The sequence below is a fragment of the Oryctolagus cuniculus genome, chromosome X (assembly GCF_051225735.1).
Source record: "Oryctolagus cuniculus isolate XC-2025 breed Fujian yellow rabbit chromosome X, ASM5122573v1, whole genome shotgun sequence".
Lineage (NCBI taxonomy): Eukaryota > Metazoa > Chordata > Mammalia > Lagomorpha > Leporidae > Oryctolagus > Oryctolagus cuniculus.
The window spans coordinates 115,505,363-115,523,782 of NC_142888.1; the positions used below are offsets into that span (position 1 = coordinate 115,505,363).

Consider the following 18,420-nt stretch of genomic DNA (forward strand, 5'->3'; position numbering starts at 1 on the left):
GCCAGGCTGAGGGAAGCTCCATGTCCATTCTGCAATGATATCCAAAGCATGGAAAAGTTCTAGAAACTTCTGGTCATATTTTACTAAGAAGCCACAATGCCATTTCTAACTTCAAATAGGGTGGGGAAGTGCATTTCTTGCCATGTGCCTGGAGAGCAGTGAGTTGGAACTGTTTGGTGAGCAACACTAATGAAGGCCACACAGGGGACTGGCAGCTCAGGCTCATTTGTGTGTTCAAATACTGGAAAACTTGGAGACAGGATACAGTTCAGGTCAGCAGATTCAAGTCTGTTGTCTAATCATTCATGCATGCCTGATATTTATCAAGCACTCTCTGTGTGCCAGGTACTGGTTTAAGAATTGGAGATACATTTTTTTTTTGTACAAAAAGACATAGTGTGTTTAAGGAGTTTATATTCCAGGGTGGGGAATAAATTGACAATAAACCTCTTTCTTTGGGAAAAGCATTCATTGAATTGACACCTTCACATTCTGTTAGATGACACCTAAGCTGAGTGCCTGGGCTTTCTGATGGCTGCATTTGCCAGTTTTCAGAGTTCCCTTTCTGAGTGTAAAAACCAGCAGCCCAGGTCCATTAACTACTACTCTGAGCATCCTGATTTCTTGTTCTTGTTCCGTCAGTTTTTCACTCTCTTAGCATTTCCAGGCTTTAGGTAGTAGCAAGCGTATTTGCTAAACCCTCTTCTGGCATCTATGAGGCTTTGCATCTGTGTAAGAATCAGCTCTTTTGGAGACCTCTGGGATATGCATAGTGCTACCCTTTTGGTTAAATTCAGCTTTAGTCTTCTAAGCACTTAGCAGAGACCCAAGGTTTCTGATTCTCTTGCATGTGTTATGGTATAGTACTTAAGGGCACTAACTTTGGCTTCAGACAAACCTGGGTTTAAATGCCAGCTCTGCCGTTTCCCAAACCTCAGTTTTTTTTCATTTGTTAAACAGCAAAAATAATGCTACCTACTCTATAGGATTGGTTGATAATTAAATTAATTATAATTAAAGTACTTAGCACACTGAAAGGCATATGGTAAATATTCAGTATAAGCTAGATGTTATAATTTACTGATAGATAAATAATAAATATTCATTTATTTATTTGTGTGTGACTTACAGTGATATTTCATGTTTTTAAAAATATTTATTTATTTATTTATTTGAAAGTCAGAGTTACACAGAAAGAGGAGAGGCAGAGAGAGAAAGAGATCTTCCATCTGATGGTTCACTCCACAATTGGCCGTAATGGCCAGAGCTGCACCAATCCAAAGCCAGGAGCCAGGAACTCCCACATGGGTGCAGGGGTCCAAGGACTTGAGCCATCCTGCACTGCCATCCCAAGCCATAGCGAGAGCTGGATCAGAAGTGGAGCAGTCGGGTCTTGAACCGGTGCCCACAGGGGATGCCAGCACTTCAGGCCAGGGCATTAACCCAATGCGCCACAGCGCCGGCCCCTCATGTTCTCTTTTAAAAAAGATTTATCTATTTATTTGAAAGGCAGAATTACAGAGAGAGAGGGAGAGAGACAGACAGACAGAAACAGAGATCTTCCATCTGCTGGTTCACTCTCCAAATGGCTAAAATGGCTGGAGCTGGGCCAATTTGAAGCTATGAGCAATGAGCCTCTTCTGGGTCTCCCACATGTGTGCATGGGCACAAGCACTTGAGCCATCTTTGGCTGCTTTCCCATATTAGCAGGCAGCTGGATTGGAAGTGGAGCAGCAGGGACACAAACCAGGGGCCAGATAGAATGCTGCTGCAGCAGGCAGTGGCTTTACCTGCTATGTCACAGCACTGGCCACAACTTTCAACATTCTTAAAGATACCCCACATTAATTAAATCAGTAGGGTCAATGCCAATTTCAAATCTCCCCTGGTATAAGAGGGTATCTTAAAAAGTTTGTGGACAATAAAGTTAAAAGATAAATTCATTTTGATGGAAAAATTGAAATCCATGCAGAATTTTTTTTCATAATACGTATTTTCCATACAGTTTTGAAGACGCCTCATATGCATGGATTTCAAATTTTTGGCACCAAAGTAAATTTATCTTTTACTTCCATTTCTCATGAGTGTTTTGAAGATCAATTGTATTCCTCATAAGAGGTGAGCCTGCATATGCCAACTGAATCCTGGAAACAGCACTTGAGAGATGCTTCCATAAGAAACATGCAATGTAAACTGTAATAGTGAGGATATTCTCTAGCTTCATGTCCACATCTGTCTGTCTTCCTGTTTCTCCCATTTCTCTGGGCCCCTTCTTGCTCTCAGATTCTTTAGCTTTCACATGTACTTCTAGTTTAAATATTACCCCATTCAAATAGTCTATGTTTCAGAATGTGGGTTTTTCTTCTTGGCAAGAAAATAAAGAAAATAACACACTACTTTTGTCATTGAGAATGTGCTTGCGAACTTCCCTAAAACAGATGCCAAACAGTTGATGCTTTCAAAATACTGCACATGTTTTTACAGTATGAGTATGACCAGAATAGATGAGACAGGAAGAGATTTCTCATTTTGTGGCTTCTCTATCCTGGGATTAACATGCATGGCCCAAGCAGGTCTCTGTTATTAATTGCCAAGGGCCTAAATCCTCCACTGTGTGGAGTGCAATCATATGGCAGACCCTTCTGCCCTGAATGTACATGAAAACTAGGAAGATAAGCAAAGAATCCCTTGATGGCCCAAAACAACAACCACAAAACTATACACCGATGAATCCCTCCTTCTGTTAATAGTTTTCTTTTACCCAAGATACATGCATATTTCTGTGTCTTCATTCTTCAAGCATTTATCAATTCCTTACTACCTGAAGGTACAGAATTGCATGCTGCTTTCCAAGCTTGTAGGAAGAGGAAAAAGAGCAGTATTTGCAGGCACATTAGCAACAGAGGAGACAGAAAACCCCCAGGGAGAAATTCAAGATTATCAGAAGTACAGAATATGGAGGCCCTTTAGTGCAAGAGGATGTAACTCTCTTCAGTAACGTTAAAGACATAGGTTATGATGCACCTTTGTTGGTACTAGGGTTGCTCTTTCAGAACTGTAATAGCAAATAACCCACAAACGCCTAAAATATTTTCAATGCCTTCTCTTCAAATAGGCAGAGTAAATCCTAATATATCTTACATGGCTTTTTTTTTTTTTTACCCCAAAGACTTCAGTGTTTTATTGGTGTATTCTAGTACCCTGAGCAATACTTCTGACTTCTAGTTATCTGACTAATGTGTACAGATTACTTAGCACTTTTGTCAATGTCACTAGAGATGAATAACTAGATTTCTTTAGAAGCATTATTTGCTGACTATCTTAATTTTATATCTGAATATTACAGGCTGGGTAATTTATAAAGAACAAAAATTTATTCCCTCACAATCCTGGATGTTGGGAAGTCCAAGATCAAGTCACTGAAAGATTTGATTGTTTGATGAGGGTCCAATCTCTGCTTCCAAGATAGTACCTTGAATGCTTCAGTCTCCAGAGAAGAGGAATGCAGTGTCCTTACTTGGCAGAAGAGCAGAACGTGAACCCACTAACACAGCTTCTTTTTATAATGGCATGGATCTATCTATAAGGGTTGAATCTTCACAACCTAAACACCTCCCATTAGGTGTCTCAACACTGTTGAATTGAGGATTAAATTTACAATCCATGAATCTGGGAGGACATGTTCAGATCACAGCACTGGCTTTCCATAGGAAGTTGAAAGAAGTGAATCCCCCTAAACCAGATGCTAGCCTGGAAGAAATAAAGCACAGAAAAATGTGCACTGCTTGAGCCCAGTTTGCCACCCTTAACTTCAAGATAAAACCAGAATTTAACGACTTCTCATCTCACCCAGACTCCTAACTGGTCTCCAGCTTCCAAGTCTTTACATTGCTGTGTGCTGTCAGCACTGTAGTCAGAGTCATCCTTTAAAGTGAGAATCGTTGTATACCTGTGTTGATTAGAAGCATTATTCGGAATACTCACAGAGTGGAAACAACTCAAATGTCCATTGATCAATGAATGGACACATGCAATGTGGTAAATACATACCATGGCATATTACTCAACCTGAGAAAGGAAAAACAAATCCTATCATATGCCCTAACACTGATGAGCCCTAAAGACATTACTCTAAGTGAAATAAAACAATTGTAGTAGGATAAATACTGTATGACTTATATGAGGTTCCTAGAGTAGTCAAATTGATACAAACAGAAAGTAGGACTTGAGAGAATGGAGGGAGTGGAATAGGGAGTTATTGCTTAATGCTTATACAGTTTCACTTTAGGATGATAAAAAAGTTTTGAGGATGAATGGTGATGACTACTGTACAACATTTTGAACAGACTTAATGCTACTGGACTGAACACTTAAAAATGGTTAAGATGGTCAGTCTTATGTGTATTTTACCATAATTTAAATCTAATTTAAAATCCATTACAAGAAAAAATTGATGCTGTCACTCCTCAAGACCCTCCTTTAGCTCCCCAACACCCTCAGAATAAAATCTGAAGTACTTAGCTTAGTTTCCAAAGCCTCCTTTATTTGACCTCCAGCCAACTCTCTACCTCATTTGCTATCATCCATTGCCCTACTCCTTATTCTGTGGGTTGATCCTTGAAAATCTCAAGATTCTTTCTTCCTTATGGCCTTTTTCATTGGTGTTTCCTCTGGTTATCACACTCTTTTTCACAGATGATCCTGTGACTTGTTCCATCATTTCTTTCAGCTACTTGCTCAGATACCATCTCCTTAGAGATGGCAGCAGCTTGTTGAAGACACTGACCATCTCAATTCTGCCCTGGGATTTTTTTAACATTTAATTTTTATTTATTTAAAAGAGCTACAGAGAGAGGTAGAGACAGATAGGTCTCCCAACTTCTGGTACACTCCCCAAATGGCTGCGACAGCTGGGACTGAGTTGATCTGAAGCCAGGAGCCAGGACCTTCTTCTGGGTCTCCTACGTGGGTGCAGAAGCCCAAGCACACGGGTCATCTTCTACTACTTCCCAGGCACATTAGCAGAGAGCTGGATCAGAAGTGGAGCAGCCAGGACTCAAACCAACGCCCTTATGAGATGCTGGTACAGCAGGCTGGAGCTTTAACCCACTGGGCCACAGTACCAGCCCTTGCGATTTCTTCATCCTCACACATTGCTTTAGTTTTCTGATAGCACTCTAGATTAAATTTTTATTCGTGAATCAATTGTCTAAGATCTCTGCAAGATAAGCTTCTTGAGAGCTAAAACTTGCTGTTCACCACCGTATTCCCAGCACCAAGACACATAACACATGCTCAGTAAATATTTGTCAAATGAATGATGCACAGGAACTCTATTTAAAAATATTGACCTCACAAACCGGGGTCACTTGATGTCGTTGAATGAAGTGCATTAGACCTCGGAAGAAGGCAGTTGAATGTGGCAGTGCCAGGCATTGCCATCTCAATAAGATCCCCATGCTGTTTCCTGTCTTTTATTGAATTCTTTCAAGTTTATATGGTGACATCCCACAAGGATTTACTCCAGTGATTTAGAAATTAGGTTGATTTAGAGTAATCATAGCACTTAGCTGTTTGGATGATTTTTAAATACTAATGTGACTCTTCACGCTCACTGGTGGAGAGCAATTAGGGCATTTCAGACTGATTTTCACAGACCCACTGTGTCAAACTCAGCCTCTTCTTCACATAGGAAGCTCCAGGGATCCTCCTTCTCAAGTGAGAGCTTCTGCCAGCTGCAGAGCTTCTCTTGGTCATCACTGGGCATGATGGTGGCCTTTATAGACCCTTTGGAGGGGAGGACTCTCATCTCTGAATCTGGGCTCGACAGAGCTGGCTCAAGACACACTTGGTCAATACGAAGCTTCCCTAGTTGATTTATTTACCCAGATCTTGTGCCCAATGTTGTCCTTGGGGACTTTTACTGGTAGAAAACCCCATAACAAACCTCATCCTGGATGGGTTTCACAGATTCCTCCTGAAAAATGCATTTATAATTTAGAAGAGAAATGTCTTGACAAAGACTCTCAAAGGATAACAATAGTATCTCTGACATATTTCACACTGATTATGGGCCAGGCCCTTCACATCAGAAATACCGTTCATCCTTACAGTTTTGCTGTCAGGTAAACACTATTATTTTCACCATTTTATGGGTTAGCCTAGTGGGACTCTGGAAATAAGTTACCCTTGGTCACACAGCTGGTGAGTAGCATCAGGGGTGTTCAGGTAAGTTTTCATGACTGAGGCTTAGTAAATGTCCTTATTCAGAGTAATATTCAACACATATTTCTTTCATTATGTCTCATAACAATCCGTTTGGACTTTATTGTACAGATAACTTTATTCTACATATTGAAGGCTTTGCTGTCTTTCAGAAAGTCAGATGAAGTTTCGTGAGAGCAGTAACCATGTTACATTCATCTTTGTGTCCCAAGTGCATGGCACAGCATCTGGCATCTAGTAAGTGCTCAGTAAATGTTCGGCAAATATTAGAATTCATCACAGCATATGTTTGGATAAACCATATCAAACAAAATTCCTGGAAATCCAACCACATACAATATACTCCTTAACCACATAGCCATAAATAGATATAACGGCCTTGCCTACATCATAGGAGTAAGGAGTTCCACTGTAACAATTGTGATTCTTAGGAAAATGACTTGGGTATACTTAAAATCAGGATAATTGTTCATTTTGAGCACTAAGCATGAGTTCTGATAACCCCATTCAGCTTTTATCCTCTCACCTCTTTTCTTTTATTATTTAAGGCTTTTAGTGACATGATCAAGCCTGTGTTTTTAGAAAGCTCTCTCGTGGTGATGTGGAGGACTGATTACAGGGGTAGGGGGGAGGAAATGAGAGGCTGGGGGCCAGTGGAGAAGCATTCCATGCTGAGGGTGAAACTGGGGGCCTGAACAATGGGATTTTATGAGAATAGGAAGGAGGGAAGAGATGAGGGAAAGATTGAGAAGGTTGAATTCACTAATAGTTATTAAGAAAAATTGGTAAATGACGTGATATTGGTAAATGTATTTACGAGGTTTAGGGAACTGCTAGGGATGCCTCTGAGGTTTTGAATGAGGTGTGTAAAGAAATAGGGCAACTTGGAACAATATTCTTTTGTGGGGGGTATAAATAAAGATTTTGGTTCGGAGCATCTTGAGTTCATTGTGCTATATAAAGGGGAGACATCTAGCAGACATTTAGAAATTACAATCAATTAACAATTCATTTTCCTCTTCTTTCCCCTGATTGCAAGCATTAATATCCATGTGATTGAATCTGGTTCTAAAGGTCACAGAATGCCCAATATTTAGATGTCCTACTGGCACCTGTATTGCAAGGGCTAATACTCTTCGGTGCAGAGTTTCAGGGCTGGTGGTTTTGTTTTTCATTGTTGTTGTGGTGATGGTTATTTTTTGCTTTGTTTTCACCTGTGGGGGCAAATGTAAAGACAGTCTTGTAGGGCAGAGTTGGAGAGAAAGTGAGCTGCTTTGCCCATTTCGGAAACACTGTGTGCATGCACCTCTCCTCACTCTCAGAGCTGGGCTGGTGAATGGTGATTTCCAAGAATGATAAGGCACTTAAATACTTAAGTACTTGGTAAGTAAGATTCTATATGAGCAATCAGTTGAAGAAGCAAATAAGATTCCAAGGGGAGCATTAATCATTGCTGTGTCTAATGGGTCTTCCCTAAGGCCACATCTACACGAGTGTGGAATTTTAAATAGGTTTTATTTTCGTAGACTTGCAAAAGGACAAGAATACGAGAGGGCTTCCAAAGGTTCATGCAAAATGCACTTTATCTTTTAATTCTATTTTCCCAGGGATCTTTGGAAGCTTCCTAGTATATTTTGTTAAAAAATAGTTATTTTCTGTCTACTCTACAGGAAAATGAACTTAGGACCAAAGTCTTTGGGCTCCTGCTCCTAAAGCTGAATAAGTTTTCTTCAATTCACAAACATTTGCTAGAGCGTCTGGAAGCTCAGCTAAGCCTCAGGGCTTTCAAATTTGACCCCAGAGGCTCTTGCTGTTCAGACGCTTCTTCCTGAAAGCATTTATGTCTGTCGACAACACTTGGCTTGCCAAAGTCGACTTAGCCCAGCATTTCCCATGTTCTAATTGAATAAATTATAAAGCCTGATTTCTTTCTTTAGGGTTTGTGGCTATTTCTCTTTCTTTGATATAACGACTGAAAACATATTGGCAGCTGTTAAGAGTTACCTTTGTTTCATCTCTTGAAATGTAGCTTACTTCAAAAATGGAGAGGCTGTAATATACTTCTGCCTCTCCGACAAGAAATCCACCAGGGAGACTGTTTCCTCCTTTCCTCTCAATGACAGAAATATGGAGAATTGTTAATAAAAGTTGGCAGCACTGAAATTCTGAAAATGACTTGAAAGGAGAATTTGCATGGGACACCGCCACCCAAACTCACTCCAGGTGTGGCTACTTTCCCTGGCTCCCTGAGTGGAAGTGGGGAGAAAAGGGGGGCACTGCACAGGGCTCCGCTCTGATTCTTACAAGACATCTGGAAAAGGGGGGGTATCATTGCCTGTTTAGAATAGTGATTGCTCTATTTTGTCCCAATTCCTACACTTGAAGATTAAGCAAGACTTATATCATCTCAACCAGATTCCCTGGACTCACTGAAACAGTCTTTGTGGGGGCAAAAGTGTCTCCATTTCCCCTTCTGCTACAAGGCTTTTGAAGGTCAGAGGCAAATCCCTTAAAACTACCTATGAGAGCATCTCAAAAAGTTCTTGGAAGAATAGAATTAAAAGATGTTTGTTTTGGTGCAAAAAATTTGAAACAAGTGCAGAATTGTTTTCATAATACGCATTAACCATGAACTTTTTGAAAAGCCCTCACATGCACAGATTTCAAAAATGTTTGCATCAAAATTAATTTCCCTTTTCATGACATTTCTGTGAACTTTTCGAAGTACTCTGGTAGGTGCGAAAATGTATTTCAGAGATAATTTTGTGTTCTGATGCACTTTTATATTTTTGAGGGAAAACCCACCATAGGCAAAAGTTGAAGTGTGAATCAGACCGTGGGGGGCCCTAGGAAACATTTCTCTAAGGCTTAGCTCTTCCCCCAAATCCTGAAACTATTGCAATAACACTCAGAGAAAACACGTTTTTCATGGTCATCATGACCTTTGGAATGCTAAAAAATATTACTTATCAGTTTTAAATTTATGCCAATTTTGCCTCCAAATGAATCATCCATCCTCCTTGAGAACAAATGATGATGATGATGGTAATGATGGTTATGCTAATAATCATTATAATAATAATAGCTGCCATTACTAAGCAATTACTATGACAAGGGACTATATTAAGCTCTTTGCATGCGTTTTTCTTATTTATCCCCATAACAATACTGAGGAGTAGGTATATAATTAACACGTTGTAGAGATGAGATAGTAAGGCTCAGTAAGGTTTCAGTAACATGTCCAAGATCCATCAACTAGTTAGTGACAGAGTTGGGACTGAAAAGCGGGTCTAAGACCCATGGAATTAACTACTAGATTATGTTACTGATATAGTATATATAAAAATGCCAATGAATGGCTGGTGTTGGGGCCCAGCAAGTTAAGCTGGTTTCTGTGATGCTGGCATCCCACATGTGTGCCAGTTCAAGTCTTGGATACTCTGCTTCTGATATAGCTTCCTGCTAATGTGCTGGGAAAGCAGCAGATGATGTCCCAAGTGCTTGGGCCCCTGCACCCACGTGGGAAGTCTGGATGGAGCTCCAAGCTCCTGGCTTCGGCCTGGCCTAGCCTCCTGCTATTGCAGCCATTTGGTGAGCAAATCATTGGATGAAAGATGTCTCTCTGTCTTTCCCTCTCTCTCTATCACTTTGCTTTTCAAATAAATATTTTTTTTAAAAAAAGGAAATGCCAATTAAATTGAGACAATGTACTCAAATGACTTGAAAAAACACTAAGCCGCCATTTTGTACCAGGAACCTGAGTAGGTTATATGAAAACATGTATCCTTTTCTTAACCTTAATTGATGAAAAAATAAGGGCCGGCGCCATGGCTCGCTTGGTTAATTCTCTGCCAGCGGTGTCAGCATAGCATATGGGCACCGGGTTCTAGTCCCGGCTGCTCCTCTTCCAGTCCAGCTCCCTGCTGAGGCCCAGGAGGACAGTGGAGGATGGCCCAGTGTTTGGGCCCCTGCACCCGCATGGGAGACCAGGAGGAAGCTCCTGGCTCCTGGCTTTGGATCACCGCAGCTCCGGCCATGGCGACCATTTGGGGAGTGAACCAACGGAAGGAAGACCTTTCTCTCTGTCTCTCTCTCTCACTGTCTGTAACTCTACCTGTCAAATAAATAAATAAAATCTTTAAAAAAAAAGAAACAATAAAATACAAAAATGCAAAAGATATTTATTTTTATGCATTTATTTTTATGTGAATGAACTACTAACCAAGTTTGAAAACACAACCCTTTTTGCCTAAAATCCCAGAACTTTCAAAGGTGCTTTCAAACTGGAAGTAACTCAGCATCCCCAGGAGGGCTTGTTCAGACAACGTGGCCCTAACCCTGGAGTTTCTGATTTAGTAGGTTTGGGGTGGGACCCAAGAATTTGCATTTCTTTTTTTTAAAATCAATTTATTTATTTGAAAGGCAGAATGGCAGAGAGGCAGAGACAGAGAGAGGTCTTCCATCCGCCAATTCACTCCCCAGATGGCTACAATGGCCGGAGCTGTGCCGATCCAAAGCCAGGAGCCAGGAGATTCCTCCAGGTCTCCCATGTGGGTGCAGGGTCCATCTTCCACTGCTTTCCCAGGCCCTAACGGAGAGCTGGATCAGAAGTGGAGCAGCCGGGACTTGAACCAGCACTGCAGGCAGAGGCTTTACCTGCTACACTGCAGTGCTGGTCCCAAGAATTTGCATTTCTAACTAGCTCTCAGGTGTTGCTGACACTGCTGGTCAGAGAATAGTTTGAAAGCCACTGATCTAAAGATGTGAGAGTCAGCTTAAGAATACATCTATGGAAAGCAACTAATCAATGGCATTATATTGGGTTCTATCTATCCCAAGTTCATTTGTTAGTCAGCAATGTTACCTCTAAGGAAGTCATTTCCCTCTTTATGGGCCTGGCTGTTTCCTCCTATGTAAAATAAAGGAGTAGGATTAGAGGATCAATTCAGTCCTTTTTTTTTTCTTTCCATTTCCTGCATTCTATGGGGAAGAGTGCCAGTTAAAGAAATTGCATTTGAAATTCACATAATCATTGAAGCCTAAAGACTGAAATCTATTCATAGTGACAACAAATATCTTACAGATGCACATCTCACAGACAGCTTGAGTCTAAAATTTATTGTTTTTATTCATTCTTTCAACATATTTACTGAGCATCTACTATATGGTGGGTGTTGTACTAGGTACTCAGATCCAGTGAACAACATAACATGATTCTTATTCCCATAGAGGTTACAGGCTATCCCTGGGAACTGCAACCATTTTAGAACAAAGTGGAGAAAAACATGAATAGAAATTCTTATATTGTTATTTTCTTACTTAAAGGGATCATGTTGCATACTTCTAACCTCATTTTTAAATAACTAGCTATATAAATATTGAATATTTGTGTGATTGATGGCATCCAATATATGTTTTAGTGCAAATTCATTCTATGGGGGCCAGTGTTATGGCACTGTTGGTTAATCTGTTGCTTGCAATTCTGGCATCCCATATGAGTGCTAGTTCGAGTCCTGGTTGCTTTGCTTGCTATTCAGCTTCCTGTTTATGTGCTTGTGAAGACAGTAGAAATTGGCCCAAGTACTTGAGCCCCTTCCATGCAGGTGGGAGACCAGGGTGAAGTTCCTGACTCCTGTCTTCAACCTGGCCCAGTCTAGGCTGTTACAGCCATTTGGGGCATGAACCAGTAGCTGGAAGATCTTTCTCTCTCCCCCTCTCTCTCTGACTGTCTCTCCTTCTCTATCACTCTGCCTTTCAAAACAAATAAATCTATCTTAAAAAATTCATGCTAAAAATGGGTTATAAAGCAGCTAATGGAAACCATATCAGTCTACAACTGTAACTGCAAGGAAGTAAACTATAAATTCCATGCTATAATCTTTTTCTTAGGTTTAGTCATTTATTCATATTTAATGCCTTTTCATAAACTAATTTTTACATGTGGATCTGGTTTTAGATTTACAGTTTCCAGCCTCTATCCTGTAATCTCAATAAACCGAAGCTCCACATACAAAGTAATGATACTGAGATAAGAATGATAATTACCTTGAGTTGATTGGTGCACATTACCTACAGAGATTGAAATAGCATACTGTACCTCAGAAATATAGAGAATTAATATGTGTTAATCAAGATTTTATGAAATGTTTAAGGACACAGAAATGCTAACTAAACTGATTTGATCATTACACACTGTATATATATTGACATTGTACCCCATAAAATGTACATTTTTTAAAAGTGGAAAATAAATAAATTCAATTTAAAATTGTGAAACGTAGGTTTGTGACATGATTTTATTTATAAAACAAGTAGTGTGGAAGATGTACTAGGGTGGACATCACCAACCCTTCATGGCCTTAGTTTACCTATCTGAAAATGAAAAGTTTGCAGCAGATGTTTCGTGATACGTTTCCCTTTCAGATTGAATAGTTTATTAACTCAGGTGCTAACAACAAATAGCAGAAAAATATCCTATTTTCTCTCCCTTTCTGAAAAAAATAAGTATTTATTGTATTAAATTTAGCATATTATTTTGCTTATTGAAATCTCATACCATGAGGCTTTAAAAAAATTTTCTGAAAGCTCTAATATTATTTCCCTGGCTTGAAAAGCGAACTAGGGACATCAAACACTTCCTTTTGGATGGTAATTTCACAAGGAGATGCGTAAACACAGTGGGCCTAGCAAGCCCATTACTGGAGACAGTCATGGGCTGGTTTAGCTAAAGGCTGTAAGGTTTCCTTTTACATGTGTGCCTACTGCCCAACCGACTATAATAAGGAAAAACCACAGTGGTGATTTTCTTGCACCGGACTTTTCAGTTTCTGTGATTAGTATCTATGATTTTAGTCCAACTGTGTTGGTGTTAGAAACTTCAAAGCAAACCCAAAGCTCAGTATTTAGGGGAATATATTTTAAAGGAATACTCACTACCAATTAGCCTAGGCGGTAATGAAAATCATCATATATTTTCAATGATGAAAGATCCCAGTAGGAGGGCTCCTAATGGATGACAGGTGCCAGAGTGAGAGACGTCCGGCGGGAGGAGGGCAAAGCCTATTTCTCAGCCAGCTTAGGAGCGCACAGCATGCCCTTTAAGCTGGACTCTGAACACATACAGACTGCAACCCATAATTTTGTGTTGTATTTCATTCAGAACACTGCAGTGTATAGTCAAAGCATCTGATAGCTTCTAGGAAGAATGGGCACATTACCACATGTTCACTATCCATTCTGGTGTCTTGACATAGCTAATAAACACATAAAGAAAACCATGGTATACCCTCATGGATGAGAGTAGGTTTGGGAGAATTCCTTTATACTTCCTTCAAAAGGCTACTGCACTTAATCCTGGTAGGGTATGCTTCTCACTAGAATGTGATAGTCATGAAAGCAGAGGTGTGTATTTTCTTCACAGATATGCCCCAAGCATTTAGAATGGTGCCTGGTGTGTGATAGTTGTTCAAGAAATATTTATTGAATGAATGAATGAATGAATGGTATAATTAGGAGAATAATTATTGGCCTGGCTCTCCTTTATTTTTTTTTCTATTTTATTTCCATAACCATTACTCCAAGCAGTTCAATCACTTTCTTCCTGTTTTTGTTTTTTTTTTCCATCCTTTTTGTCTCATGAAAACCCCCTTTAATTATTGTTTTTATTGGTATTGTACTTTATTGAAGTGAACAAATTATGTTAGTATGAGGAAATTTCAAAAACTGAACCTTTCTGTGCAACCAGCACCAAAATCAAGAAACAACCTGATCACCACCTCACTGTCACTACCTCCCCTTCACAAATGTAACGACTACCCAGATTTGAACATTATAGATTGGTTTAGCCTGTGTTTATTCATTTATTTTTTTTTAAGTCTTGATGTTCCTTTATTGGAGCACACAGTAAGGGATTCCCTCCAGACCTGGGCACAACACACACTCCCCATCCCGACGAGCCTGTCACACTTCGCCTACTGATACATCACAAGCTTTGGATTTGTCCAGGGTGCTCAATAATTCATCTGTGAAAAAAGTGGCATTTAACTTCAGCCCACTCACAGCATTCAAAAGCTTATCCACTTGGGGAGCTTCTCAGACGCTCTGTACAAGGGCAGTGGGCATCATCCCACTGGGACCGAGGCAACACTCCCAGCCTCAACGGGGACAGTTCTACTGACAGTCTCTGCCCGTGGGCCATACTGAAGCGCCAGTGAAGACCCGACAGCGACCATTTCATGTCTCCCTTGGCGTCAAGAGCCCCAGGTCTGTCTGATGGTGGTGGCAGCCACTTAATATATTCAAGTAAATAAAAGCTCATTTTTAAAAAACTGAAAATTTGGTAAAAGTCAACAGTACAACATACTCAACTCAGCTGAGCAAGATGCTCTCCAAACGATGTGATATTTTAAGAAACCAAAGGCAAGCTGTGCCCATGGTTCCCAGGTATGGGGAGACAATAATACATTAATTCAAACCCCTTTACTGAATCCACATAGCCCTGAGGTCATCCTGCAAAGTGCATATCAAAAAATACGCAATTAGGGTGATAAAAGTTTGACAGTAACATTACTTACAAGTCAAACTCAGTTCATCTGTTCTGAGAGAAAACCATCAAATCCTTTGTGTACACATTTAGTTTTATTGTAACAAAGCAACTTGTATACTTTTAACGTTTAAAACTGAGCATCTTTCTTTTCCAGTGAAACAAAAAGAAAATTTAAAAATAAACAGGAACAAAATTACAATAGAGAATGTCAATTCCAAATAAGATCCTACAGATTCTGCTGATTCTCCCATCGAGTGGCAGGGCTCAAGTCATCATTAGGAGAGAATTTTATTTAAAAATGTCATCTTCAACTGCAAGGATGTCCGTTAAACATCACAATTAAACATGCCAAAGGAGGAGCCATGTTGTCAAAATGCCCACTTAACCCACCCAAACATCTCAAACCCACCCTTTGCTGACCTTCTAAACCCCATTTTTTTAAGGTTTTTTTTTCTTTTTTTAAACAAGAGAAAGTAGGCAGATACATGTTGGTAAATGCTAACTGTCCGTATTCACACAGAGACACAGTGTAATCTCTGAGTCCAATATACAGAGAAAGGAGGAGAAAAGCTAGAATTCTATGCACTACTACACAGGGGCCTGGCACCCTCCAGCTTCCAGCAGAGCCAGGAGCAGGAGGGTTTCTTTTTTCCGCAGAGCACGGTGGTGTTGATTCCATACAGTTTTTGTCGAGACAAGAGGGACAAAATGAATTTGGAACAGAAAGGGGTAGAGATTCTTTTCCCATTGTATTCTGCTTCAGGTATTTTCCCCACAATAAGGTGAGAACCATGGTGTAGAGAAAAGAGACCTCAAAAACAGGGAGACTGAGCACAAAAGGGAAAAAAATAAAAAGAAGACGGCAATTTGCTCCCAGGGACTGGAGAAAATTAAAAAAAAAAAGATGGAATCCATCAGTGTTTTCTATTAGTCATCTTCTCCTTCATCCTCCTCCCCTTCTTCCCCTTCATCCTCATCCTCATCTTCCTCCCCTTCATCCTCGTCGCCTTCCTCATCAATGTCATCCAACCCTTCTTCTTCTTCTTCATCATCATCATCATCATCATCATCTTCTCCTCCTTCCCCTTCTTCATCATCCATATCAGGAACCAAGCAGTACTGTAATGGATTCAGCCAGATATCATCCTTGATGGCCTCTCCTAACTCATCCGCTGTGGGGAGCAAACCGGACTAGACTGAGTTACTGGAATTAAGACTTATTCTATGCATCTGCTCTCCCACAATATGGCGCTGGGAGAGGAGTAAACAGCTTCTACCCAGCTGCCTCACCAACTTGACAAGCTGCAGGAGCTGCTCCTGATTGGAGGAGAGCGGCGTGCTCGGCGTGTGGGCAGCCGAGTTGGGATTGGCGGAGGAGGACTATATAGGAGGAGAGAGACGGCATGGTGGTGTGGGTTGGTTGGAGAGTGCGTTGGAGAGTTCGCGGGGAAGTTCGTTACTTCGTTCTTTCTCATTTCTCTCTACTCATTCTTGCTTTGGGAGTTTGCTGTTTACTTATTCTTACTTTACTATAGAAAGGACTTGTAAAAAAAGGGAACAACAAGCGCCCGGTCCGGTGCGGCTCCTCCGCGTGCGGAGGAGCAGCAATCCGCACCTGCGTCAGAATGGTCAGTAAACCAGGTGAAGAAGCTCTCTGGCTGCCTCTTCCTGCTGGCTTTTGCTCTACGTTTGACTTGAACATTTCGTCAAATCCTTTCTAGATTTCCATTTGATTTTGGTGGACTTTGAAGATGGATCACCATTCTCATTCAGATGAAATTCTTTGGAGAGAACTTTATTTTCAAACTAAGGATTTTTATCAAAATAAAAATCTATTCTGTAACCTGATTTAATATCGTCAAATTCTGTCACTTCCACTCTGGGCAGATAATGCAGCGCCTCTTCATCCTTCTCCCCAAGCAGTGCAGACACTTGTGGATGGTTGACAAATGTTGTTACCCAAAAATTTGGGATTTTGGCGATCAGTTCTGACCTCTTCTGAAAAAATGGTTGGCGGAGTGCAGGCGTACACCTTCCGGATAGGTTAACGCCGGCGAGACCTCGGAGACACCAGACGCGTTTATCGGCTTTTCAGCTTCCACTTTATTTTTCAGCAGACTCGCGTTACATGTCGCGAACGCCCGCCCTGTTACCGGCATTCATTCACAACTCCTTCGTTCACCACTCCCGCTTACTACTGGCGTTCATTCACAGCTCCCGCCTGTTACCGGCGTTCATTCATAACTCCCGCCTGTTACCGGCGTTCATTCATAACTCCCGCCTGTTACCGGCGTTCATTCACAACTCCGCCTGTTACCGGCGTTAATTCATTACTCCGCCTTTTACCAGCGTTCATTCACTCCTCCGTCTTTTACCAGCGTTCATTCATCACTCCCGCCCACCGTCCACCTATTTATATATGATTCAGGGAAAACATGTTACCAACTAAGTGTGGGAAACATGCAATAACAGGATGCTTAAAGTCAAAACAGGATCTTGCAATTAGCAACGGGCAGGGTGGAAAAAGCCCAGCACTAAACTTCTTGTGCTTGTACATGTCGGGAGGGGCACAGCTGGCCAGGCTGTCCCGTTCCCTGACAGCGGAGTTTGTTATATTTCTGTTCTACTTTTTTTTTTTTGACAGGCGGAGTGGACAGTGAGAGAGAGAGACAGAGAGAAAGGTCTTCCTTTGCCGTTGGTTCACCCTCCAATGGCCGCCGCGGCCGGCGCGCTGTGGCCAGCGCACCGCGCTGATCCGATGGCAGGAGCCAGGAGCCAGGTGCTTTTCCTGGTCTCCCATGGGGTGAAGGGCCCAAGCACTTGGGCCATCCTCCACTGCACTCCCTGGCCACAGCAGAGAGCTGGCCTGGAAGAGGGGCAACTGGGACAGAATCCGGCACCCCGACGGAGACTAGAACCCGGTGTGCCGGCGCCGCTAGGCGGAGAATTAGCCTAGTGAGCCGCGGCGCCGGCTGTCTGTTCTACTTTCAAAATCTCCTCACTGGCTTGTTCATTAAGTCTGTCTATTTCATTTTGTACTTCATCAATATGTTCAATTGTTTCTTGTTGTTCTTTTTCTCCCGTCAACAAACCCCGAGAGGCGGATGTGTCCGCCGGCCTTGGGCCAGTAGCTGCTCTTGGCTTCTTCGCGTGAAGAAGGAGCGAAGACGGGCGCTTGGGGGCCATGCTCCCAGGAAACGCTGACCCCAGCGCCAGGCAGGAGGAAGCTGTGAGGACTGCTGTGTTTATGCTTTTATATCAGTATAACAATACAGCACATTCTCTTTGTGCCTTATCTTGCTCAACATTGTGTTTGTACAATATATACGTGTTGTTGGATGTGGTTTTGCTTCATTCAACCCCATTGCTGTATAATACTTGAATATATTGCAATTAATCCATTTTTAAAAGATTTATTTATTTGAAAGGCAGAGTTACAGAGAAGCAGGGAGAGAGAGAGAGAGAGAGAGAGAGGTGTCTTCCATCTGCTGGTTCACTATCCAAATGGTCCCAACAGCCAGAGCTAGGTCAATCCGAAGCCAGGAGCTAGGAGCTTCTTTCGGGTCTCCTACATGTGTGTAGGGGTCCAATGACTTGGGCCATCTTCTACTGCTTTCCCAGGCCATAGCAGAGAGCTGGATCAGAAGTGG

The 18,420-nt window shown here is 41.4% G+C and overlaps 1 pseudogene across 1 annotated transcript; it reads right to left on the reverse strand.

Moving 5' to 3' along the window:
- Positions 1-15,256: 15,256 nt before the first annotated feature.
- Positions 15,257-17,956, reverse strand: LOC100338347 (protein SET-like; annotated as a pseudogene). The gene is made up of 3 exons (XR_016228321.1): positions 17,739-17,956; positions 16,377-16,793; positions 15,257-15,942 (listed from the first exon to the last, which is right to left on the reverse strand). The product of XR_016228321.1 is annotated as a protein SET-like (transcript).
- Positions 17,957-18,420: the final 464 nt, after the last annotated feature.